The 26,348-nt window shown below is 36.8% G+C and overlaps 1 protein-coding gene across 9 annotated transcripts in view; it reads right to left on the minus strand.

Moving 5' to 3' along the window:
- FRS2 (fibroblast growth factor receptor substrate 2) overlaps positions 1-26,348 on the minus strand; it is a 108,715-nt gene that overhangs the window by 19,908 nt on the left and 62,459 nt on the right. The window contains exons 4-5 of one of the 9 annotated variants that reach the window (XM_074402574.1): positions 12,911-13,041; positions 11,555-11,729 (exon numbers count right to left, since the gene is read on the minus strand). The exons of 7 other annotated variants lie outside the window; for them this stretch is intronic. The gene's annotated coding sequence lies outside the window, so the exon portion shown is untranslated. The remainder of the gene's footprint in view (positions 1-11,554; positions 11,730-12,910; positions 13,042-26,348) is intronic. One more of the 9 variants, XM_074402573.1, reaches the window with a different exon arrangement.

A 26,348-nucleotide genomic window follows, 5' to 3' on the forward strand; every position in this document is an offset into this window, starting at 1 on the left:
AGTATGATTATAAATTTGGTGCTCAGGAAGGTATATGCGCTCTTTTGGTGTACTCGCAATGAGGGGGAATTGGACTTATACTACAGTAATTTTCTTCAAATACAACCAAGAAAGAATGTCTATAGTTAGAAGTATAGCGATATGACTAAAAATTTTGGGCAAAGCAAACTGCCACATTTTGTTACATTAAAACAATCAAGAGGATGGCATTCAAAAACCATGTTCTTTGTGTCCATGGTCTGGCTGGTTTTTTGTTTGTTTTTGTTGTTGTTGTTGTTTTTAATTCACTGGGGCCAGGCGTGGTGGCTCACACCTATAATCCCAGCACTTTGGGAGGCTGAGACGGACGGATGATGAGGTCAAGAGATGGAGACCATCCTGGCCAACATGGTGAAACCCCATCTCTACCAAAAATATAAAAAATAGCTGGGTGTGACGGCAGAAGAATCGCTTGAACCCAGGAGGTGGAGGCTGCAGTGAGCTGGGATCATGCCACTGTACTCCAGCCTGGCAACAGAGCAAGAATCTGTCTCAAAACAAACAACAACAACAAAAACAACAACCACTGGGTAGGTCTTTTATTCCACACATTAATTTTCTGTTAATTCTTAACACTGACAAGATTTCTGAATTATTTACATTATTCTGAAAAAGAGGAGTTTAAAAAAAAGCTGAGGGGAGAGTCTCAGTATAGTATGCCAGTTACCTTAAACCAAAGCCATTATATAAAAAGCAGGGGTATCTATAACAGTTCCCTTATTAAGTGAAAATTTAAAGTACACCCATATACACAAAACTGCAAAGCCATTTGGGTATTTTTAAGCCTCCATCCACGAATATGGTTGCATTTGCACATTCCTAAATGGATTTTCTTTCCTTTAGTTTTAGTCTGAGGGCAATGCTGATGAACTGCTTCATAATTCATAATCCTCCATCCACCCCCTCTTTTAACTCTTGAAAAAAATAAATTACCTTACTTACAAATCACTTCAATATCTGGTACTTTAATTTCTGGCAATTATATTTAATCAAAATTCCCTGTAATGCAGTTTAAACCAGATTCCTCTCATTGCTCTATAAAAGTAAAATCAGCAGGATCAAGAAAGATTAAGTATATGCTTATGTATATTTAAGCTGTCCATAATTCATGTTTCTGTGGATAAATCTAAAATATTAATAAAGTAGCATTTCTTTTAAGATGGGTCTGTGTTGCCCAGGCTGGTCTCAAACTTCTAGGCTCAAGCAATCCTCCCACTTCAGCCTCCCAAAATGCTGGGATTATGGGTGTGAGCCACCATGTCCAGCTTAAAGCAGCATTTCTTTATTTCAGACATAGTTGCTTTAATTAAGCTAACAAAAGGTTGCTTGGTAGGTAAAAATGATTTTTAAACAACTATCAATATTAAAGAGAAAATTAAACAATGAATTCATCCATTTCCCTATCCACAAACTTAGGCATTCTACAAGTATTTTCTGAGCACCTACTCTGTGTTAGGCACTGAGTTAAGTGCTAGAAATAAAAAAAAAGAACACATTCCCTGACTCCAAGGAGCTTACTGTCTGGTGAGAGGGACAGAAGAAAGTGAGTATGTGGTAGAATTGCAGACCCATATGCTGGTGCTATCAGAACATTCAATACAGAGCAGAAGGAAAGACAGAAGTAAGCATTAAAAAAAAAGGCTCCCTGGGAAAGTTGGTTCCTACACTGAGTCCTGAAAGATGGATGGGAGTTTGCTAGGGCAGGGGCAATCCAGATCAAGAAGAAAGCATGCAAAACCTCACAAACCTAAAAGAACATGGCCTCCTCCAGGAGCACCAGGTAGTTCCTTAAGAGTTGGAATGTAAGGTGTGCATGGGAAAATATTAGGAAATAGGTAGGAAGGAAGGCACATGGCCATTTCACCAAGGGTCAGTTTGTACTACTCAGGGTAATTCACATTTCCCCTTATCACTTACATAAACCACTGATGTCCTACCAGAATACTTTCCCATGAAGGCAGAAAATTGAGATTACATATAAGAAAAATTTAATTTAAAGTTGGTAACAACAGAATTAATAGTGTTTTGACTCTCTGTGTGATGTCCAAAGTCTAACTTTCAAGACACAGAATACGTCTATCAACATTCCCTGGATAGCATCTGGACTTGCAGTGTCACTGCATAATGACCTTAACCTCAGATTCCCTCTTCTCTTCTAGACCCAGAAAATGCACACACTTTAACCCCAAGTCTCACAGTGAATCTTACAAAGTCCCTTTTAATCATGTATTTTGTTTTTTATGAATGAAATACAAGAATATATTTATAGAGAGATTGATATATGTGTATGTGTGTTTGTGTGTAAGTATAAATATAAAATAACACACACATATAAAACAATTTCATGTATTTGGCAAATACTAAGAAAATCTTACTAAAAGAGCTTAAAAACTAGATTTTTTTTTTTAAAAAAAAAGCTAAAATGGAAGGTGATACAAAATACTATCTCTACCTTTAACAGTATGGGTCACAACTTAATCCTACAGTCATCCTTAATCTTGGTACATATCTATAGCAAGAGACACTGGTGATGAAATTTATACAATTAAGTTGGAGTGTCCATAGTGTCTGCCTTAAGATATGTGCAAACCCAGCAGATGAGTCACTCTGCCTTAGCCAACTTAGTAAGGTAATCAGAACCAAGAGCAACAAAGCAACAATCCTAGCAAAAAAAAAAAAAAAAAATCAACTTTCAGAACTCTCAAAGAAACTTGGTTTAGCGCTTTATACTGCAGTATAAAAACATATACAGTGAAATAAAATACCATCCTCTAGCAACACCAAAAGGATGAACATTCTCTGTGAGCAATTACATAGCTCTTTCCACTAAAAATTCACAGGTCGCAATGCAGAAAGCAGAGATACGTGTATGCTTTTAAGATAGCAGTAAGCAAGTAGAGTCATCCTCTAGAAAACGATTATCATCAACTCTGAAAATCTGAATGAATATATTTGATCTCATAGTTAGTACATTCAGTTTTCTGTAAACACTGTAGATCAAACTTCCATAACAAACCTCTAGTTTAGAAATTTACTAATAAACACTAATCCCTTAGCAGGACAAAACTCGAGCATAATAAAAACTTATGAAAAACCACATATCATACAAGATCTTTAACCCCAATACCCATTCACTAAAAAATACTGTGAAATTCAAAGGAATTGTTATTTCCCAAATAAATGCCATGTTCTTCTTAATGTAATCATTAACTTAAAGTTCTCTCTATTATACTTGTGTTTATAGGCAATGAAGTTTTTACTAAACTGAGCAACCACAGGAGGTAAAACCACAAGTATGAATTTTACAGTATTTTTCTTAATCTGGTATACCTACTAGTTCTTAAAAAGCATTTGGCTTTATGGCTTTATTTTTTAAAACAAAACTTTAAATGCAAGTCACTCTAATTTCAAGCTTCACGTTAAATAAATATACAAACTACTGAATATATTCAAACTATAAACATCAACAAAACACTCAAAGGCATGTAAGAAAGTCCCTAGGCATCTTCACTTTTTATATATAATACCCTTAAACTAGAGCTAAATAAACATTAATGACGGATAGCAGAAAAGTAAATAAAAGCTGGGCCCGGCGGCTCACGCCTGTAATCTCAGCACTTTGGCCAAGGCAGGCAGATCATGTGAGGTAAGAAGTTTGAGACCAGTCTGGCCAACACAATGAAACCCTGTCTCTACCAAAAATACAACAATTAGCTGGGTGTGAGGTTACATGCTTGTAGTCCCAGCTACTCAGGAGGGTAGGGCATGTGAATTGCTTGGTGAGCTGTGATTGAACCATTGCACTCCAGGCTGGGTGACAGAGTGAGACTTAAAAAAAAAAAGTAAGTAAATTAAAATGTATTTTTCAAAACTGAATACAGAAATGTATAAGCAGAATTTACTGTAACTGTACTTCCAAACTCAGGTGGATATGATGTTAGTTACTAGACTAATATTAAAAGCCTAAATATGGGCCAGGTGTGGTGACTCACACCTGTAATCCAGCACTTTGGGAGATTGATGCAGGAGGATCACTTGAGGCCAGGGCTTCGAGACCAGCCTGTGCAACACAGCAGACATCATCTCTATTTAAAAAAAAAAAAAAAGCCTAATATTGACTATGTGTATATGAAATATGTATACCACGTGTACCACACACACACACACACACACACTCACACACACACACACACACACAGTCCAAAGCTCAAAATAAGCTATGCCAAATGCCAAGTAAGTCTAACCCCCAAAACAAATTGTTTCAAATAGCTTATTTAAATATTTCTACATTTAAATAAACCTAAAATGCTGTTAAATATACTCTCAAAGAAAACTAAATTTGCCTACTTATTCTCTACTTTTAGAGCAGTGCATTCAAAATAAATGTTACAATCTAACACACTTGATTCAAGTATCCCACTAATAAAAATGTTTGCTCTGTATAGTCATCCCTTGGTGTATCAGGGTATTGGTTCCAGGGCCTCTGTATGGACCAAAATACGTGCACACTCAATTGCCACAGTCATCCCTGCGGAATCTGTGTATATGAAAAGTCAGCCCTTTGTATATGCAAGTTTCGTATCTCACAAATACTTTCTGGTTGACAAAATCCACCTAAAAGTAGACCCATCCAGTTCAAACCCCGTGTTGTTAAAGGGTCAGTTGTATATATGTTTTATAACATGCCCCCTCATGATATGCCAACAACAAAACGTATACCAGAAAAGTTTGCATCAGAGCACATCTACCCCGTGATTAACTTTTATAGAGCTCTTAAAATAAGTATTGTTCAAAAACTATTTAATGACAAAAACAAAACGTTCATGATGTGGCTCATGCCTGTAATCCAGAACTTTGGGAGACCAAGGTGGGTAGATCACCTGAGGTCAGGAGTTTGAGACCAGCCTGGCCAACGTGACAAAACCCCATCTCTACTAAAACTACAAAAATTAGCCGGGTGTGGTGGCACATGCCTGTAATCTCAACTACTCGGGAGGCTGAGGCAAGAGAATTGTTTGCGCCTAGGAGGCAGAAGGTGCAGTGAGCTGAGATCACGCCACTGCGCTCCAGTCTGGGTGAAAAAGGGAGACTCCATCTTGGGAAAAAAAAAAAAAAAAAAAACGTAAAAAACTATTATTAAAAAAAAAAAAAAATGAGCTGAGCACATGGCTTACACCTGTAATCCCAGCACTTTAGAAAATCGAGTAGGGAGGACTGCTTGAGTCCAGGTTCAAGATCAGCCTGGGCAAATCAGTGAGACCCTGACTCAACAAAAAATGAACAAGTAGCTAGGCATGGTGGCAAATGCCTATAGTCCCAGCAACTGGGGGAGCTGAGGTGGGAGGATCACGTGGGCCCAGGAGCCCAACAGTGCAGTGAGCTTTGATCATGTCACTGCACTCTAGCCTGGCGACAGAGTGAGACACTGTCTCAAAATAACAACTACTAAATGTGGTATGTATCCCTATGTTGGATCCTAGAACAAAAAAAGAACATTAGTAGAAAAACAGAAGAAATTTAAATAGTCTGTAGTTAATAGTATTGTACTAGTATTAATTTCTTTTTATTTTTTATTGTATTTGGGCTGTGGGGTACATGTGCATATCCTGCATCCTGCAGCATAGTTGCATAGGTACATACATGGCATAGTAGTTTGCTGTCTCCTTCCCCCTGTCGCCTACATCAGGCATTTTTCCCAGTGTTATCCCTCCTCATCCTCCTCACCTCCCCTGCTGTGCCTCCCCTTCCCTCCCCACCCTGCTCCACCCAGCCCTGTGAGCGTTGTTCCCTTCCTTGTGCCCCAGTGTTCTCATTGTTCATCACAGGCCTATAAGTGAAAACATGCAGTGTTTGGTTTTGTGTTCTTGTGTCAGTTTGCTGAGAATGATGGTTTCTAGATTCAGTCCTGTCTCTACAAAGCACACGAACTTGTCGTTTTTTTATGGCTGCATAGTATTCCATGGTGTATATGTGCCACATTTTTTTTTGGTCCAACCTATCATCGATGGGCATTTGGGTTGGTTCCAGGTCTTTGCCATTGTAAACAGCACCGTGATGAACATACGTGTGCATGTGTCTTCATAACATAATGAGTTATAATCCTTTGGGTATACACCCAGTAATGGGATTGCTGGGTCAAATGGAATTTCTATTTCTAGATCCTTGAGGAATCACCACACTGTCTTCCATAATGGTTGAACTAATTTATACTCCCACCAACAGTGTAAAAGTGTTCCTTTTTCTCCACATCCTCTCCAGCATGTTGTCTCCAGATTTTTTAATGATCACCATTCTAACTGACGTGAGGTGTATCTCAACGTGGTTTTGATTTGCATTTCTCTAATGACCAGTGGTGATGAGCATTTGTTCATACGTTTGTTGGCTGCATATTTGCCTTCTTTTGAAAAGTGCCTGTTCATATCCTTCACCCACTTTTGAATGGGTTTGTTTTTTCTTGTAAATCTGCTTTAGTTCTTTGTAGATTCTGGATATTAGTGCTTTGTCTGATGGGTAGATTGCAAAAATTTTTCCCATTCTGTTGGTTGCCGGTTTACTCTAATGACTGTTTCTTTTGCTGGGTAGATTGCAAAAATTTTTCCCATTCTGTTGGTTGCCAGTTTACTCTAATGACTGTTTCTTTTGCTGTGCAGAAACTCTTAAGTTTAATTAGATCCCATTTGTCTATTTTGGCTTTTGTTGCCATTGCTTTTGGTGTTTTCATCATGAAGTCCTTGCCCATGCCTATGTCCTGAATGGTGTTGCCTAGGTTTTCTTCTAGGGGTTTCATGGTGTTAGTTCTTATGTTTAAATCTTCAATCCATCTGGAGTTAATTTTTGTATAAAGTGTAAGGAAGGGGTACAGTTTCAGCTTTCTGTATATGGCTAGCCAGTTTTCCCAACACCATTTATTAAACAGGGAATCCTTTCCCCATTGCTTGTGTCCAATTTGTTAAAGATCAGATAGTTGGAGATGTGTGGCGTTGTTTCCAAGGCCTCTGTTCTGTTCCATTGGTCTGTATCTCTGTTTTGGTATCAGTACCATGCTGTTTTGATTACTGTAGCCTTGTAGTATAGTTTGAAGTCAGGTAGCATGATGCCTCCAGCTTTGTTTTTTTGCTTAGGATTGTCTTGGCTATGCGGGCTCTCCTTTGGTTCCATACAGTTATGTAAGATGTTAACATTAGGGGAAGCTAGGTGAAGGGTATATGGGAATCTCTGTTTCTGTATTGTCCTTGCAACTTGACATTCTAAAATTATTCTAAAAAGTTTTATTTTAAAAGTTGCTCTTCATGCCCAGTAGCAAACTTGAGAGGATTTGCATTTCTAAAAAGTAACGTTTTATAGCTATTTTTCTCTCCCCTACCTCCACACAAAATAAATAAACCCACACACACAAAAAAAGACTAGATGAACACACCCTAAAATGTTAATACTGATTCATTTGGTGATAGAATGAAAAGGATTTTTTCTTTTTGTGTTTTCTAGCATGTGAATTGCTTTTATAATCAACGAATTATCAGCTAAAGGAAATACAAATCAATACTTACTGAAGGAATCTTTAGAAACAAAAACTGTAAGTGTCTAAGCAGAATCCAAAGGCAGACTACATACAAAATATGTTTAGGCAGACTGTGAAGAACACAGTGCCAAGGGAAACTGCCATGAGCATCTAATTAGTAAACGCTGGAAACCTGTCAATCAGCAGAACTTAACATCTATCTCAGGTTAAAGTGCCTGAGGCCAAGAAGCTATGCTCAAAATTCACATCTTAAGGGGGAATGTCTTGAAAAGCCCCCAATACTAAGAATTCATGGAGAGATACACACCGCAGCATAGGTTTACTTCAAACACAAATAACACAGCTGGACATCTGGTAAGCAACTGCCCACTGAGAACTTCCAGAGACATTCTTCAGTACCACAGAATGTTCCCAAAGTTTTTCTTCCCTACTTCTTTCCTCTCTAACATCTTCCTACCACATACGCCCATTCCTTAGCCCAAAGGCCTAAAAATGGCATCCTGGTGCCATCTAGCAACGTGGGTAGAATTATCCGGGTCTAGAGACCACTGGAATTACAGAATCAAATCCTACTTCAGATGTGTAACAGATGCCTTCCAAAAGTAGTTTTTTCCCCCCCGATACTTTCAGGAAAAAATATGTTCTAGAAACTCCATTAAGCCATGAGAAGGGAAAATTTAATCAACAACAAATATTGTCCAATCAAAATTTAAAAGTACAATCATATCACCCCTTAAAGAAAGTGCTAGTGGAATCAGATTACATTTTGATAAGGAATCTCTTCTAAGCTATAATCAGTGTGACTGACATGTATTAGGCTGCAAGCTCCTGCTAAGATAGCTCTAAGTGGCCAGTTCTGAGTTTTGCGTTACTTTTTAAAAATACTTTTTAATTGTCTTTTTACGGGCCACTTATTTTCAGCAGAAAGTATAGTAAGTCGTAGAACTGCCACTTAATAAACATTTATATGCATTCCTTTTTAGTTCACTCTTTTGAATCCTTGTGGATCTGTAATAAGACACCTAAGGATTAACTCAATGATGTATAAAATAAGGCACTACACTCAGAGGCAAAGGGGTCTTATAAGTTTAAGTACCCGGCCTTTACTTCATGAGTTCTATAACAGTAATTTTAAGCATCAGAGCCTTTTTTTCTTACTTTCCAGTTCCTGGCTGTGTTTAAGAAGGTAGAGGCTACCAAAAAAGTGATCCTTGGGTATGGTGGCCACTATACTATTACTGTTATTTTGAATATTAATAGACATATATCCTGTTTTTCATCAAAGCTGAGACATGATTGATTTTAAGACTGGTATTTTATATACCACTGAGAAAGAAAAAAAGTCAATATAACTGTGCCACTAATTATGAGATACACCCAAATTTTAGTGAATAAAATTGGGAAATGTCTCTTAGGATCAATAAAATATGTTATACAGTCAATGAAAGAATAAAAACACAAATACACGGTAAAATACATAATATAGTCAATGAAAGAACAAAGAACACATTACAAATAACAGAAACGACAAGTTGTTTGGACCATCTTTTCTTTCCTCCTTCCCAGTTGTTGAAGATAGTTAGAATCAAGTGGTAGGATTTCAGAGCAACCAAGACTAAACTGATGTTCTTTTGAGCCCTTGTTAAATATTGATATAAAAAACAATCTCATAATGCAGATTGCTGGGAACTATTTTCTTCATTTATCAACAGGGAAATGAAGGTGAGGAAATTAATCAAAATTTTACTAGAAGCCAAATTTAGAATGTTTAGTTTTCCTCTCTACCACATTAACAAAGACAATATGCATCCTTCCTCTAAAAGCTTCATGGTTTGATTTCCTTCAGCTTTATCTGGATCTTAATTTAAACACGTATCAATCATCCATGGTGAACTTAATTCTGAAGAGCCACATTCATAATTACACTTGAGCTTATCCCTCTGAACACAACTTACAATAAAATACAATTTGATGATTTTGTTTATTTGTTTTGAGACACGGTCTTGTTCCACGGCTCAGGCTGGAGTGCAGTGGCGCAATCGTAGCTCACTGCAACCCTAACCTCTTGGGCTCAAGTGATACTCCCGACTCAGTCTCCCCAAGTAGTTACGACCACACATGTGCACCACCACACCCAGCTAATCTTTAGTATGTTTTGTAGAGATAAGGTCTCATGATGTTGCCCAGGGTGGTCTAGAACTCCCAGCCCCAGGCAATACTCCTGCCTTGGCCTCCCAAAGTGCTGGGATTACAAGTGTTAGCCACCATGCCCAGCCAGAAGAAAATACAATTTGAAAGCAACTTTGAGAATATTTATTTCTTCTTTTTTTTTTTTTTTAAGACAAATGTGAAGAAAACAAATCTCAACAAAAAACAGCTGAAATTTCTAAGAAGATGTTTTATTCTGCCACACTCTCAAAATGTTTCTTCAACACTGGCTGAAAAGCTGTGTACTTTAACCTTTTAAAGAAGTTTTTGAATCATCTTTAAAAAGTCTTTGAACTTAATTCAACAGTTAGCTACAAAGAATATTGGCTTCCCATAGTCATGTACATAAAATACTCATGTTGAAGCCTTAAAGTTTTAAATTTTCCACATGTAAATTACAAAATTGAATTCTCCGAAATGATTAACGCTTCTAAAAAGAAAGTGCAGTATGGCTCAGGTAAGGTTTTCATTCTCATATAATTGACAAATAGCATACAATATCTCTGCTACCTAAATGTACTTTATACACTACATTAGAATTTAAAATGAAAGGCTTTGATGGTTTTGTTTGTTTTGAGAAAGGTCTTGCTCCATCACCCAGGCTGGCATCACTGGTGATTGATAATGTCTTCTGGAGAAATTCAGAATGCTAAAAACAAAGCCTTTCATTTTAGATTTAGTGTATGTACTAAATATGTAGTTCAACATTAGAGGGATCTGATTTCTAACTTAACTTCTCTGAATCTGTATTTCCTCACAGGTTAAGTTAAAAACACTTCCTACCAACACTCCCTACACTTCATACGTTTTTTGCAGGTTTGGAAGTGGTTGCATACAATAACCAAGAGGATTGAATTAAGTTACTGAACAATGAAGATGGGGAAAAAAAGGATGAATTAGAGTGATTTAGAGTGATTTTTTTTTTTTTTTTTTTTTTTGAGACGGAGTTTCGCTCTTGTTACCCAGGCTGGAGTGCAATGGCGCCATCTCGGCTCACCGCAACCTCCGCCTCCTGGGTTCAGGCAATTCTCCTGCCTCAGCCTCCTGAGTAGCTGGGATTACAGGCATGCGCCACCATGCTCAGCTAATTTTTTGTATTTTTAGTAGAGACGGGGTTTCACCATGATGACCAGGATGGTCTCGATCTCTCGACCCCGTGATCCACCCGCCTCGGCCTCCCAAAGTGCTGGGATTACAGGCTTGAGCCACCGCGCCCGGCCCTAGAGTGATATTTAAGTGCTAGCCTTAATAACAGCTGACGATTGATTAGACTGGGAAGGAAAGCAGGAGTCAAGGAAAATACTCACATTTTCAGCCGAGGTTGACAGTATACTCAGTGAGCTAGGGAACATAGGAAGGACACAAGGTACTTTGATGTCTGTGAGACATCCAAATGGAGATGCTCAACAGGCAAAAAGAAATATAGGTGTGGAAGTGGAAGAGAGATTTGAGTCATCAACTTATGGATGCATGCATACGTCAGATGAGACTATGCAGGGTGAAGAAAACTAAGACCTACAGCAGCTCAGAAATGTTTAAAGGAACTGCAGAGTGAAAAAAAGCCCACAAGGAGACTGGACATTCACTCCCCAAGAAGCAAGAAGAAAACCCCCAAGAGTGTGGTATCACAGAACCCTAGGGAAGACTGAGACAAGGTTAAGTTAGGATAGAAAGAACACTGTCAAACCAGTAAGATAAGACTGTAGAAACCAGTGTGGAGAAGAAAATACTTAGCAATATGTAAGAGCAGAACAGAGACAGACAATTGTTTTCAAATTTCCATCTTACAGAATCACAGGCTTGACTTGCTCCTGAGATAGAATATTGATCAAACCATAGAAGTCTATGCAAATGGAACAAACTTCTATCTACAAAGAACTGAGTTCCCTTTAAATGCTGAGTTCAGAATCACTGACAGTGTTCCAGTAGAGTTCATTATTGGTAAAAAAGTTTGATGTTGTCTCTAAAAAAAAAAAAAAAAGAATTATATACATAAAATTAACAACAAAGTTAGATGTGATGATTTGAGCTTTCTTTCAACTGAAATAAACTAAATCTGAACTACTTTACATTAAAGGGAACAAAAAGACACAACAAAACAGCTTTTAAATACTTAAGAAATATAAAACATTTCTTATTATTTCTGAAGTTATAAAATATTATATTCAAGTAATTCTAAGTAAAACACATAAAGGTAAAAAGCATTTTTAACTTTGTGAGTCCAAAGTAAAACATGTAATAGGATATAAAACCTCTAAAGTCTTCACCAAATTTTATGGTTGATTTTTAGCTGTACTAATTGTTTAATGTTATTAAAACCTACCCAACTGACTTTTCATAATGTTCTACCACTAAATCATAATGTTCTTCATTTCTTTCTTTGCTATATTTTTAAACTCGAAGCACGTAAGTGTATTTGTTTGTTTTAAAAGTTATCTGCAGTGCTGCATATTTTCCATCTGACCCTCCGAAGCCACTCTGTAACCTTCTCTACTCTAGTCTGTTCCCTAGGAGCCTCACTTGCATGAAGGTACCAGCAGACCAGGTTGGCTGTGGTTCCCTTCCTTACTGAGGTTCTTCTAGTGATGGCCCCTGTTAGGCAGCTCTCTCATACATCTATAGCTCCTGCTGATTCAGGTAACCACTTCCACTTCTTCCCTCTGTCCCTTTTAGACATCTAGGAGTGTTAACAGCTGTTCCTAGCAAGCTCAGTGTTCCTAGCAAACCTGGCCGACATCACTTGCTGCTTTCCCTTAATCTGCCCATACTGTGTAAATAATCCCTTTATTAAATTCTTTTCCATTATAGGGTTCCTGCCAGAATCCTGATTTAAACAGCTGTTATTCAATACAGTAATTATATATTACAGTATAATCAGTGCAAAAGATACCTTATGAGAAAAGAGCCATGATCACCAGCTTTTACATTTCTTAGTCAAACCAACTAAATTCCCAAGAATCGAAAATAGAAATTACGAACCTAAAAATGTCTGAGAGAAGGAATTACTTATACATTTTATTAAGATTAATATCCAAAAATCTTGCAATCATCCTTTACACACCTTACTCTCTCACATCCCATATCCAGTCCATCAATCCTTTCAGGTCTATCTTCAAAATATATCCAAGTTCAACCAACGCTTACCATTTCCACCAGTAATTCTCCAGTCCAAGTTACCAACATTTCTTTATGAATTTTTCCAACAGCCTTCTAATTTTTCTTTGCCTCTGATTGTCCTGCTCTAGTCTTTTCTCAACAGAGCAACCAGATTAATTCTGTTAAAAAATATAACAGAGGAGTTTGGTGCAGTGGCTTACACCTGTAATTCCAGCAACTCAAGAGGCTGAAGTGGGTGAATCACTTGAGGCCAGGAGATTAAGACCAGCCTGAACAACACTGCAATAACTTATCTCTAAAAAATAAAAAACTTAATCAGGTGTGGTGGTATGCACCTGTAGTCCTAGCTACTTATTTATTAGGAGGCTGAGATGGGAGGAACCTTTGAGCCCAGAAGTTGGAGGCTGCAGTGAGCCATGACTGCCACTATACTCTACCCTGTGTCAGAAAGGAAGACCTTGGCTCAAAAAAAAAGGTATTAATGGATACATTTTCCTAAAAATGGTAAAAATCATGACTCTCAAAGACAGTAAACCAAAATATGTCAAAGATATTATTTAAATCATTAGTTAATAATGGAATGAGTCAGATGTTACAACTGGTTCAGAGGAACATTCCAAAAACTAAACATACATAGGGAATTAAAAGTTCTGAAATAAACTTACAAATAGATGCAAAACAGGTATATTCACAGGGCAGTAATAAACTGCATTCTACTGGGTATAAAATTCATATTTACTTCTATGAATAAGATTTAATTGCATTTTCTACTTTTTTATTGAAGTAAAATACACATAAAATTTACCATCTTAACTATCCATCATTCATCTCTAATTCTTTTTTTTTTTTCTCGAGACAGGGTCTCACTCTGTCAACCAGGTGGGAGGGCAGTGATGTGACCATAGCTCATTGCAGTCTTAACGTCCTGGGCTCAAGGTATTCTCCTGTCTCAGCCTCTCAATTAGCTAGGACCACAGGTACATCCTACCATGTCTGGTTAGCTTTTTAATTTTTTGTAGAGGCGAGGTCTCACTATGTTGCTTGGCCTTCTTTTCATCGTGTAAAAATGAATCTCTATATCCATTAAACAATAACTCTCCATTCCCTTTCCCTCTATCCCCTAACAACAACCATCTACTTTCTCTCTGATTTTGACTATACTACCTCCTTCACATAAGAAGAATCACATAGCACCTGTCTTTGCATGAATGACTTATTTCACGTAGCATAATGTCTTCAAGGTTCATCCATGCTGTAGCATATTACAGACTTCCCTTCCTTTTTAAGGCTGAATAATATTCCACTGCATGTATATACCACATTTTACTTATCCATTCATCTGTCAATGAACACTTGGGTTGCTTCCACCTTTTGGCTACTGCGTACAAACGGATATGGGTGTACAAATACTTCAAGACCCTGCCTTCAATTCTTTTGGATACACTCAGAAGGTGAACTGATGCAGCATATGGTAATTCTTTTTTTAATTTTTTGAGGAACTGCCATACTCTCCTCCACAGAATCTGTACCATTTTATATTCTCACCAACAGTGCATGAGGTTTCCAGTTTTTCCACATCCTCACCAATATTTGTTACTTTCTGTATTTTTTTAAAAAATAGCCATCCTTGGCCAGACGCAGTGGCTCACACCTGCAATCCCAGCACTTTGGGAGGGCAAGGCAGGTGAATCCAGAGGCCAAGAGTTCTAGACCAGCCTGGGCAACAGGGTGAAACCCCATCTCTACTAAAAATGCAAAAATTAGCCAGGCATAGTGCTATATGCCTTTAATCTCAGCACTTTGGGAGGCCAAGGCGAGTGATCATTGAGGTCAAGAGTTTGAGACCAGCCTGGGAAACATAGCAAAATCCTGTCTCTACTAAAAATACAAAATATGCCATGCGTAGTGGTGCATACCTATAGTCCCAGCTACTTGGGAGGCCGAGACATAAGAATCGCTTGAAACTGGGAGGCGGAGTTTGCAGTGAGCCGAGATCACACCACTGCACTCCAGCCTGAACAACACAGCAAGACTGTCTCAAAAAAACAAAGATAGCCATCCTAATAAGTGTCAGGGTAGTATCTAACTGTAGTTCTGATCTGTACTTCTCTAATAATTGGTGATATTGAACATCTTTTCATATGCTTACTGGCCTTTGTACATCTTCTTTGGTGTAATGTCTATTCAAGTCCTTGGCCCATTTTTAAATTAGTTTTTGGTTTTTAGTTTCAAAAGTTTTTTCTTGTATTGTCTGTGTCTTTGGTGTTACATCCAAGACATCACTGCCAAATCCAATGTCATGAAGCATTTGCCTTACACTTGCTTATGAGTTTTATACTTTTTTTTTTTTTTTTTTTTTTTTTGAGACGGAGTTTCACTCTTGTTACCCAGGCTGGAGTGCAATGGCGTGATCTCGGCTCACCGCAACCTCCGCCTCCTGGGTTCAGGCAATTCTCCTGCCTCAGCCTCCTGAGTAGCTGGGATTATAGGCACGCGCCACCATGCCCAGCTAATCTTTTGTATTTTTAGTAGAGACGGGGTTTCACCATGTTGACCAGGTTGGTCTCGATCTCTCGACCTTGTGATCCACCCGCCTCGGCCTCCCAAAATGCTGGGATTACAGGCTTGAGCCACCGCGCCCGGCCACTTTTTTTTTTTTTTAAGACGGGGTTTCACCATGTTGGTCAGGCTGGTCTTGAACTCCCGACCTCAGATGATCCACCCACCTTGGCCTCCAAAGTGCTTGGATTACAGGCGTGAGCCACCATGCCTGGCGAGTTTTATACTTTTGATTTTAATTTTTGTATATGGTGCTATGTGAAGGTCTAACTTCATTATTTTGTATGCAGATACCCAGTTTTTCCCGCATCACTTCTTGAAGAGACTGTCCCCTTCCCATTGAATAATCTTGGCACCATTGTCAAAAATTATTTGACTATATATACATATGTGTATATACAAGTTTTGAAATATATATGTATATGTACGTTTGTGTGTGTGTGTGTGTGTGTGTGTGTGTGTGTGTGTGTATGGGTTTATTTCTAGGGTTTTTTTTTTTTTTTGAGACAGAATCTTACACTGTCGCCCAGGCTGGAGTGAAGCAGCGTGATCTCCGGTTACTGAAACCTCCGCCTTCTGGGTTCAAGCAATTCTCCTGCCTCAGCCTCCTGAGTAGCTGGAATTACAGGTGTCCACCACCGCACCCAGCTACTTTTTTGTATTTTTAGTAGAGACGGGGGTTTCACCATGTTGGCCAGGCTTGTCTCAAACTCCTGACGTTGTGATTCACCCACTTCGGCCTCCCAAAGTGCTGGCATTGGGAGGCATAAGCCACCGTGCCCAGCCTACTTCTGGACTCTCTATTCTATTCCATTGGACTATATGTCTTCCTTTATGCCAACAACATGCTATTTTGATATTGTAGCTTTGTAGCAAGTTTTGAAATCAGCAAGTGTGTGCCATCATCTTTGTTCTTCTTTTTCAAGATTGTTGTAGCTATTGAGGGTTCCTTGATTTTCCATATAAATTGTATAATGGGCTTTTCTAATTTTGCAAAAATCATCCTTGAGGTTTTGATAGAAATTGCACTGACCCTGTAGATTATTTTGAGTAGTATTCACATCTTAACACTATTAAGGTTTCCAATTCATGAAAATCAGATGTTTTTCTATTTATTTACTTTAATTTCTTTGAGTAATGTTTTATAGTTTTCATCATAAAAATCTTTTATTTCTTTGGTTAATTTGTATTTTATTATTTCTCATGCTATTGTAAATGAAATTGTTTTCTTAATTTCCTTCGTATTGTTCATTGTTAGTAGACGAAAATGCTAACTCTTTAGGGTTTTCTACATATAAGATCCTATCATCTATAAACAGAGTTCACTTTACTTCTTTGCAACTGGGTTGCCCTTTCTTTCTTTTTCTTACCTAATTGCTCTTACCTAATACTGGATAGACTACCCAGTATTTAACAGAATTGGTGAAAGTGGGAATCTTTGCCTTGTTCCTGATCTTAGAGAAAAATATTTCAGTCTTTCACCATTGAATATGACATTCACTGTATTTTTCATATATGGCTTTTACTATGTTGAAGTAGTTCCCTTTTCTTTCTTTCTTTTTTTTTTTTTTTGAGATGGAGTCTTGCTCTGTTACCCAAGCTGGAGTGCAGTGGCATTACCACAGCTCACTGCAACCTCCTCCTCCCGGGTTCAAGCGATTCTCCTGCCTTAGCCTCCTAAGTGGGATTACAGGTGTGTGCCACTATACTAAACTAATTTTTATATTTTTAGTAAAGATGAGGTTTCACCATGTTGGCCAGGCTGGTATCAAACTCCTGACCTCAAGTGGCCTGCCCACCTCAGTCTTCTAAAATGCTAAGATCACAGGCATGAGCCACCACATCTGGCTCCTTTTACTTCTAGTGTTTTTTTTTTTTTTTTTAAATCATGAAAGGATGCTGAATCTTGTCAAATGTTTTTTCTGTATCAATTAACATGATCATGTGGTTTTTTTCCATTCATTCTTTTAATGTGTATATTATGTTGAACAATTTTCATATGTTGAACCATTCCTGCATTCCAGGAATAAATCCCACTTGATCATGGTATAAATCCCACTTACATGCTGCTGAATTTGGTTTTGCTAGTATTTTGTTGAGGATTTTCACATCAAAGTTTATGATTCAATTGCATTTTTCGTAACAGTTTTGTTAAGTTCCAGTACTCTTAAAACAACAACAACAACAAAAACAAACAAACAAAAGCTTCCACCTCAAAATGAGACAGATAAACTGGTTGAGCTAGACAGGACACCCATTCACCATTTTTTGTTTACTTCAAAGTGGTTCATAATTTTTCCTGACAAAATCCTGCAATGGCTCCCCCTATTCCTCTGAGAATAAAAATTAAAGACTTTTTTCAACGGTCTCTATGAGATCCTAAATTTTTTAGTATCATTTCCTGTCCCTGCCATTCCACTACTGATTATGTAGTTTAAAATTCTTCACTCTCTATACTCTGCTCCAGCCACAATGGCCTCCTTGCTGTTTCTAGAATATACTAAGTATGTTCCTATCTCAGGTCCTTTGCAACTACTGTTCTTTGTACCTGCAATGCTCTTCTAGCAGATAGCAGCATAGTTTGTTCCTTTATTTGCTTCAGGTTTTTGCTCACAGATCAATTTATTAAGGAATTTTCCTGAGCACTCTACATATGAAATAGATAAACCCTTACCCACTAGCCCATGATGTTATACCCTTTTCCTCTTTCCCTACTACACTTTTCTCCAAACGACTTACCACCAAGTGGCATACTACATACTGACTTGTTTTTTTATTCCTTATCTCTTCACTCCAATGCCACCACAAAATGTAAACTCTATAGTGGCAAAGACTTTGTTTTGTTCACTGATATATCCTTGGTGCCTGAAGAGTGCCAGACACATATTAAATGCTTAATAAGTTTTAGTTGAATGAATATCAGATATTGTTTAAAAATAGCAACATATATATATATACATAAAATTTGTTCCTGAATTTCTGCAATGTACAAACATGTTAATAAAACTACAACCAAATGCTTTTCCATTTTTACTTATTAATGTATGATACTTAATAGTTACTTATTGAGATGACTTGTAAAAATGGGTCCCAAAATTATCACTTAGATTTGTTTTTACACTAACAGCTATCTCATGAAAAATAAATTGAAATTTAAGATATAGTATCACAAAATTTCTTTTAGAAGCACTGCTACCATGTTGTTATCAAAGTGAGTAAGTATACTCAGAAGACTGAAGTAGTACCAGATGTTTTCCTTTTTGTACTACAGATTCAAAAACTGTCATTTGGATTATAGATATTATAGCAGATGTAACTCCTGAAGACTCTATTGGGGTCAACTGCCTAAAAGTCATTATCCAAGCTACATCATTTCCTTGAAGCTAGGTCACTCCTTGATGTTTTGCAGTCCTGGGATGGGCCTGGGAGAAGTTGAAGATACTCTAGGATTGAGACAACTGTTTATGTTGGATTTCTCATCCTAAAGCTTTTCCTAAGCTCTTTTAATTTCTAACATTAAAACGTACCTAATACTAACTAGGATTTACTTTGAATATCACTTGGACTACCTGCCACATGTAATTCCAATATCAACAACTTTGATCTACTGAAAGTAGTTATTTATGAAAACAGAAATATGGTTATATATGGTAGAAAGTATAAGTTTGGAACATTACAGACCAATGAAAGAATGGTTAGGTACAAACAATATTAAATATTTTCTTTCTTTACGTATGCCAATTCATTCAAACACTGGTTTAAAAAATAAAAAATTTTAAAGCTAGTCTTTTATAAATACAATCAACCCTTGGTATACAAGGGGGATTGGTTCCAGGACCCTCTTTGATACCAAAAGCAGTGAATTCTCAAGTACCTTATATAAAATGGCATATATGCATATAACCTACCCACATCTTCCTATATACTTTAACCTCTAGATTACTTAAAATACAAATGCTATCTAAATAGTTGTTACACTGTACTGTATTATTTTTTATATTGCTTTCTATTTCAAATATTTTCAATCCATGGCTGATTGAATTTGCAGATGTGGAACCTATGGATATGAATGACCAACTACAAATCAAAGATAAAGGCATCATAAAGTAAGGCTTTAAGTTCCTCTAGTTGACAAGGCTGAAGCTGTGTAAGACTGGGCCTGACAGCATGCACATTTTCACTTTTTAATTAGAATGCTGTAAATTAGTATGTTTGTTATACCAAGTATGCCTGTCAGTAGAGAAAAATATTCAGAACATGCCCCGCCACCTGTATCTGGTTTTAGAGGCAAAAAATTCTAATACATGGCCCTGATAATACTTGCTTTCATAATAAAAGTTAATCAAATAATCTCTCAAGTGTCAGGAAAAATTATTCTGCAAATGGAGAAATAATTTATTTGAAACCAGTATCTCTCTTTAAATTGTTAAAAATGTGTTAGGATTATTTCAAAGAATAAGAAGACTTTTAATATAAAGTTACTAGATTTATATCAAAACCACTTCCTCTGAATTAACAACAATACAGTGTTACTTTTATTTTTTTGTTGTTGTTGTTATTGCTTGTTTTTTGAGACAAGGTTTCATTCTCTCACCCAGGCTTGAGTGCAGTGGTGCAGTCTCTGCTCACTGCAACCTCCACCTCCAGGGATCAAGTGATCCTCCTGCCTCAGCCTCCTGAGAAGCTGAGACTACATGCCACGGCGCCTGGCTAATTTTTCTATTTTTAGTAGTGAAGAAGTTTCGCCATGTTGTCCAGGCTGGTCTCAAACTCCCAGGCTCAAGTGATTCACCTGCCTCAGCTTCCTGAAGTGCTAGGATTATAGGTGTGAGCCAGTGCACCTCGCCCAATGTTACTTTTGTGCCAGCAACTACACTACAATATGGACTAACTGGGTCTAATAATATTAACGATATATTCTTTACTTTTCCAGAGTGGGCCAAACACACACATACACACACTTCCTTTAAAACAAAAAACAGTTAAATTATACATTCTAAGGTATAGTGTCAATATTTTCATAAGATTTTTGGTTACCTTGAAATTTAAAAATTTGAAATACTAAAGTAGTTAAGATTTTAATAAATGCAACTTTCTACCATTTGTGTGAGTAGGCTTTCAGATGACAGCAAATGCAACATAATAAATGTTGGGCCTGTCTGTAAGAACTGGTTATCTGATACCTTCTTTTACTAAATTTTTTAAAACTTGGGTTGCTCCAAGGGTAATATGCATTTAAGAGTGGGATGTGATCTAAAATATAATAAAATTGCAAAGTACGTGACTTCTCCGTTTAAAAAAATATTTGAGGGACTAAGTTTTGTGGTGTTTTTTAAAAACAAACTTCATTACATTTAGTTCATGTCTCCTAAGGACCCTCTTGGCAGTAACAATTTTTCAGATTTTTCTTGTTTTTGATAACCCTAACTGTTTTCAGCAGCACTGGTCAAGCATTTTGCAGAATGCCTCTCCTCTCTTGGAATTGGATGCTTTTCTCATAATTATGTATGGGATTTGGGGAGGAGGATTACAGAGATAAAGTACCATTTTTATCATATCACAGCCCTTGAAACACACTATCAACATGACTTATCACCGTTGCTGTTACCCCAGACAACCTACCTAGCTGTCAGGTTTCTCCACTGTGAAGTTACTTCTCCTCAAACTCTTCTCCATACTATACTTCTTGGAAGGAAAGCATGCACAGTCTACACTTACGGATTAGAAAGCTGGGTTTCACCATGAAAAAGGTGGAGTGTTGACATAAATTATTTAGAGTTCTTCTGTACAGGAGATTTGTCTCTTCTCTGTTTATTTATTTATTCAATCATTTGTTCATACCAGTATCAGCCCACGAATATTTATTTTATACTCTGGGTTATAATTCAATACTACTTTACACTTATTTTCTTGTTCAAATTATTCCAACTTTGATCATTGTGAGCTCTTTCAGGCCACTCCATGCCCTTTTGACATAGTCTCATTTTGTGGGGTTTTGTTAAAGACCTTCCTTATTTATTTATTTTTTTTGGCACTACCAGATGTTCTAAGCTGATCTTATCTATTTCTTGTTCCAGTCCTAGATGGAATCATTTCTCCAAGAAATTCTGGTCCTTTTTAAAGGAGAAGCGTACAAATTCAGCATCCCTAATTGAAAAATCTGAGAATTTTTGAGCCAACATGACACCACAGGAGGAAAATTTCACACCTGACCTCACATGATGGATGCACAAAATTATTTAAAATATTCTATAAATCACCTTCAGGCTCTGTGTATAAGGTATACATGAAACATAAATAAATTTCATGTTTAGACCTGAGTCCCACACCCAAGATATCTCATTATGTATGTGCAAATATTTTGAAATCCAAAAAGAAAACCCCTGAAATCTGGCTGGGTGCAGTGGCTCATGCCTGTAATCCCAACACTTTGGGAGGCCGAGGCAGGTAGATCATAAGGTCAGGAGTTTGAGACCAGCCTGGTCAGCATGGTGAAATCCTATCTCTACTAAAAATACAAAAATAGCTAGGCATGGTGGTATGTGCCTGTACTTCCAGCTACCGGGGAGGCTGAGGCAGGACAATCAATTGAACCCAGGAGGCAGAGGTTGCTGTGAGCCAAGATTGTGCCACTGCACTCCAGCCTGGGCAATAGAGTGACTTCTAGGTTTAAAAAAATACTTGAGGGACTAAGTTTTCTGGTTTTTTAAAACACAAATTTTGAAACTCTGTCTCAAAACAAAACAAAACAAAACAAAACACCCTGAAATCCACAACACGTCAATCCCAAGCATTTAGGATAAGGATAAGGATAATCAACTTGTATTGGAAGACAAAATTTGGGTTCTTGGAGTGCTCATGCTACTGGGGTATCATTTCATCTAGAAGGGCTTCTGTGTTTAAATTTTATGTTAGTTTGGGGGGAACTTGCATAACAAAATACAGAAATGAACTCGTGCAAAATAGACTAGGTCTACGGAGTTTAAAAATTAATACAACTATAGATAGGTATTTATCACCTCATAAAAAGTGATAATGTGTTTTGAAAACAACGCATCTGAATAAGGGAAATTCAATTTTTCAAAATATAAATGTAAGACATGCCATTTTTGTTGCAAAAAGAAAAGGTGACAAATGCATAATGTCAGGAATAAAAGAGGAAGTTCAGTAGGATCCATCTTAATTCAAATAGACATGAAGTCAGTTGGTTAGGGCAGGAAATGAAAACATGCATACCACCCCTGCACAAGCCCCTACCTTAAACATTTTATTTTAGCTTAAAAATATAAAAAAAAAACATGAATTCACCAAACTTAAGGCTAGGGCCTTTTTTTTTGTTAATGGGAGACTGCTGATTGAAATTCTGTATTATGTCTCTCATACAAACCTTAACTAAGTTGTATGTTATTTGAAATGAATCAAGAAATTCTATTTTGGCAACATGGTAGATGTCCAGACTGGCTCTACTGCTGGAACCTGCAATGCTACATATATGTATTTTTAATTTTATTATTATTAAACGTTTTCCTAATTTGGCACAAATGTAAAAAGCTATGAAAGATGGCTCTTGACTTTAAGGTACTCACAATGCTGCTTAGAAAACTGCAGACTGCGGGAGACAGACTATAGAGTCCAAGACTGCCTTGCAGTGCAGTTGAAAAAATCCCCAAATCCACAAAGTACAAATGAATGAGCAGTAAACCTACCTTGTAGAAAGTGACAGCAAGTAAACTTGCCTGCTTGACTTTGATGCCGGTAGAAAGAAGGAAATCTCCTGTGAGAATTTGTAACTATAAGCCAGCTCTTAAATGAGTTTGTGGAGATGAAAAAAAAAATGAAAAGGCATAAGTAACATGGAAAATAGACTATATGTCTAATTAGAGTTATAGAAGAAGAAAATAAGAGGCATTATTCAAAGAGATAATGGTTAAGAATTTTCCACAATTATTCAAAGACATTATTATTATTCTCAGATCCAAGAAGCCCAAAGAATCCCAAGTGGGATTACAGAAAATAAAATAATGAAATGAAAAAAATGACACCTCAGTGCCTTATACAAAACTGCAAAACAGTAAATGGGAAGGAAAAAAAAAAAAAGGCTTAAAACAGCCAAATAAAAGAGTGATTACTTGCAAAGGAAGGGCAATTAAGACTCTCAACAGCAATACTGGCAGTCAAAGAACCGGAATAATGTCTTTAATATGATAAGGAAACAATTCTACACAGAGAAGCTACCTTTCAAGAGTGAAAATGAAATAAAGACAAAAGAATGAAATGAAAATGAAAATGAAATAAAGAAAAAAGTGTCCTTTTCACCAAAGGATCTTCACTAAAGGAAATTCTAAATAACATACTTCAGATAGAAAAAAAATTATCACAGAAGAAAGGTCTCAGATCCAAAAATGAACAATGAGTCAAGAAAAGAGTAAATAGGTAAATAAATTTAAACAAAGGTTTACTACCTAAAACAGTAATTTGTCTAACATTCTGTAGGTATGCACAAAAGGAATATGCCAAAACTAAGATAACAGACAGCAATGTTACAAGTTGGGAGGTGAACAACCAGAGCAATCTAAGTTACTCTATTACTCATGAATAGGCTAAAGATACTGGTTAATTTGAACTTTTCTAAGAAAATATGCATGTTAAAATAACCAGAGAAACCACTAAAAGAATAAATATTAATTACAAACAAGTATACATGTATGCAAGGTATGGAGAGGAGATGGAATGAGACAAACATATATGCCTAAATCAATACAAAAGACTGTCAAGAATGAGCGAGAGGAAGAATTGGATAAATAGAAAAACCACAGAAGGGGATAGAAATATACATAAATCAGAGCTGCGTATCGTGACTCACATCTGTAATTCCAACATTGTGGGAGGCCAAGGCAGGAGGAATGCTTGAGTCCAGGAATTCAAGACCAACTTAGGCAACACAATGGAATACCATCTCTACAAAAAATTTAAAAATTGGCCAAGCGCAGTGGCGCATGCCTGAAGTCCCAGCTACTTGAGAGGTTGAGGTAGGAGGATTGATTGAGCCCAGCGGATCGAGGTTAGAGTGAGCCATAATCGTGCCACTGTACTCTATCAAGTCTGGGCAACAGAGCAAGATCTTGCCTCAAAAAAAAAAAAAAAAAAAAAAAAATCTAAACCTATAGTAATTACAACTGACTAAAATTCTCCATTTAAAAAATAAAGATTGTCATTCAGAACAAAAATAAAACTCAACCTTATTCTATTTCCAAAACTCAAACCCAAATACATGGAAAACTAAAGAATGAAAATACTGGCCAGGTGTGATGGCTTATGCCTGTAATCCTAGCACTTTGGGAGGCCAGGCAGGCGGATCACCCGTGGTCAGGAGGTTGAGACTGGCCTGGCCAACATGGTGAAAACCCATTCTCTACTGAAAAAACAAAAATTAGCCAGGCGTGGTGGTGTGTGCCCGTAATCTCAGTTACTCAAGAGGTTGAGGCATGAGAATCGCCTGAAGCCAGGAGGTAGAGATTGCAGAGGGCTGAGATCACACCACTACATTCCAGCCTAGTGACAAAGTGACACTTTCTCTCAAAAAAAAAAAAAAAAAAAAAAAAAAAAGAAAATACTATATTAACCAAAAGAAAACTAAAGTAGCTGCATTAATCCAATAAAACAGCAATAATAACAATAAAAAAAAACTGTAAAGCTAAAAGTGTTTTTAGATAGAGGTCCCTTTCGTAAGGATAAAAATTCAATTCAATGGAAAGATAAAACAGTTCCAAATTCTAAATTGTGTCATTATGTTGGCTTATTATTAATGTATTTAGTAGCATACATTCAAAATAAGTAAAGCAAAAATTAACACATCTACAAGGAGAAACTGATAAAGCTACTGCCATGGTGGGAGACATTAATTACTATGTCTTCCTTAGTAGAGAAACTGATAAATCAGTTCCCAAATAAAACCAAACCTGAATCCAAAACAAAACCAAGACAGAGAAGATACTAATAGAACAATTAACAAGTTCTTAGACATAAATGTAACACCGTACTTAATAACTGAAAAATTTGCATTCTTTCCAAATACACATGGAACATTTATAAAAACTAGCCATATTCTAGGTGGGAGGATTGCTTGAGCACAGGAGGTCAAATTATTTTAATCCTTTCATTTCCCTCCATACTTTTATAAATTAATCACTTAAACAGCAGTCATTTCAAAGCAAATAGACTATCTGATTATGAAAAATAATATGATGCTAGTGTAATAAAGGGCTGCCACTGTTCCATCTACTTCACATCTTAAATATATCACATTTATGCCCTCATTTAAGATCAACACATCATTGTAGGGATTTCGAAGAAAAGATAACAAAAAACACATTTCATTTAAGTATCTACATCAACGTATATATCTAGATCTCATTTCAAGTATTAGTAATGGCACCCATAGTAAAATCTTAGCAGCTCAGGCAAGCAGAATGTTAGTTTGACTCTTCTCACTGTCCTTGAATCATTATTTTTACCAAACTGGCTACTTATTTGTCAGACACACTCAGAACCTATCTTTGGATGCCTCAAGGAAAAAACACTCAGTTTTTTAAAAAGAAGAAATGGAACAAGTAGACAACACATTTTTAGGGCTTTCCAAATAATTCTGAAATTAGAGTGCCAAGAAATACACAATTACAAGGAACACATCATGTACTTTGGGACTATTAATATTGTATATGTGACTGATAAGGATAAATTGGAAAGAACATTGTTCCAAGATAAATAATTTTTAAAAAACAATAAAAATATGTATCTATCAAGCAAAATAAATTCATTCCCATTTCATCTACCAACAAAGCACTGTCTATAACTTTAACCCCAAACACACATACATACAAGGCAGACCTTTTCCATCTAAACTGTA

This window comes from Saimiri boliviensis, chromosome 7 (genome assembly GCF_048565385.1).
Source record: "Saimiri boliviensis isolate mSaiBol1 chromosome 7, mSaiBol1.pri, whole genome shotgun sequence".
NCBI lineage: Eukaryota > Metazoa > Chordata > Mammalia > Primates > Cebidae > Saimiri > Saimiri boliviensis.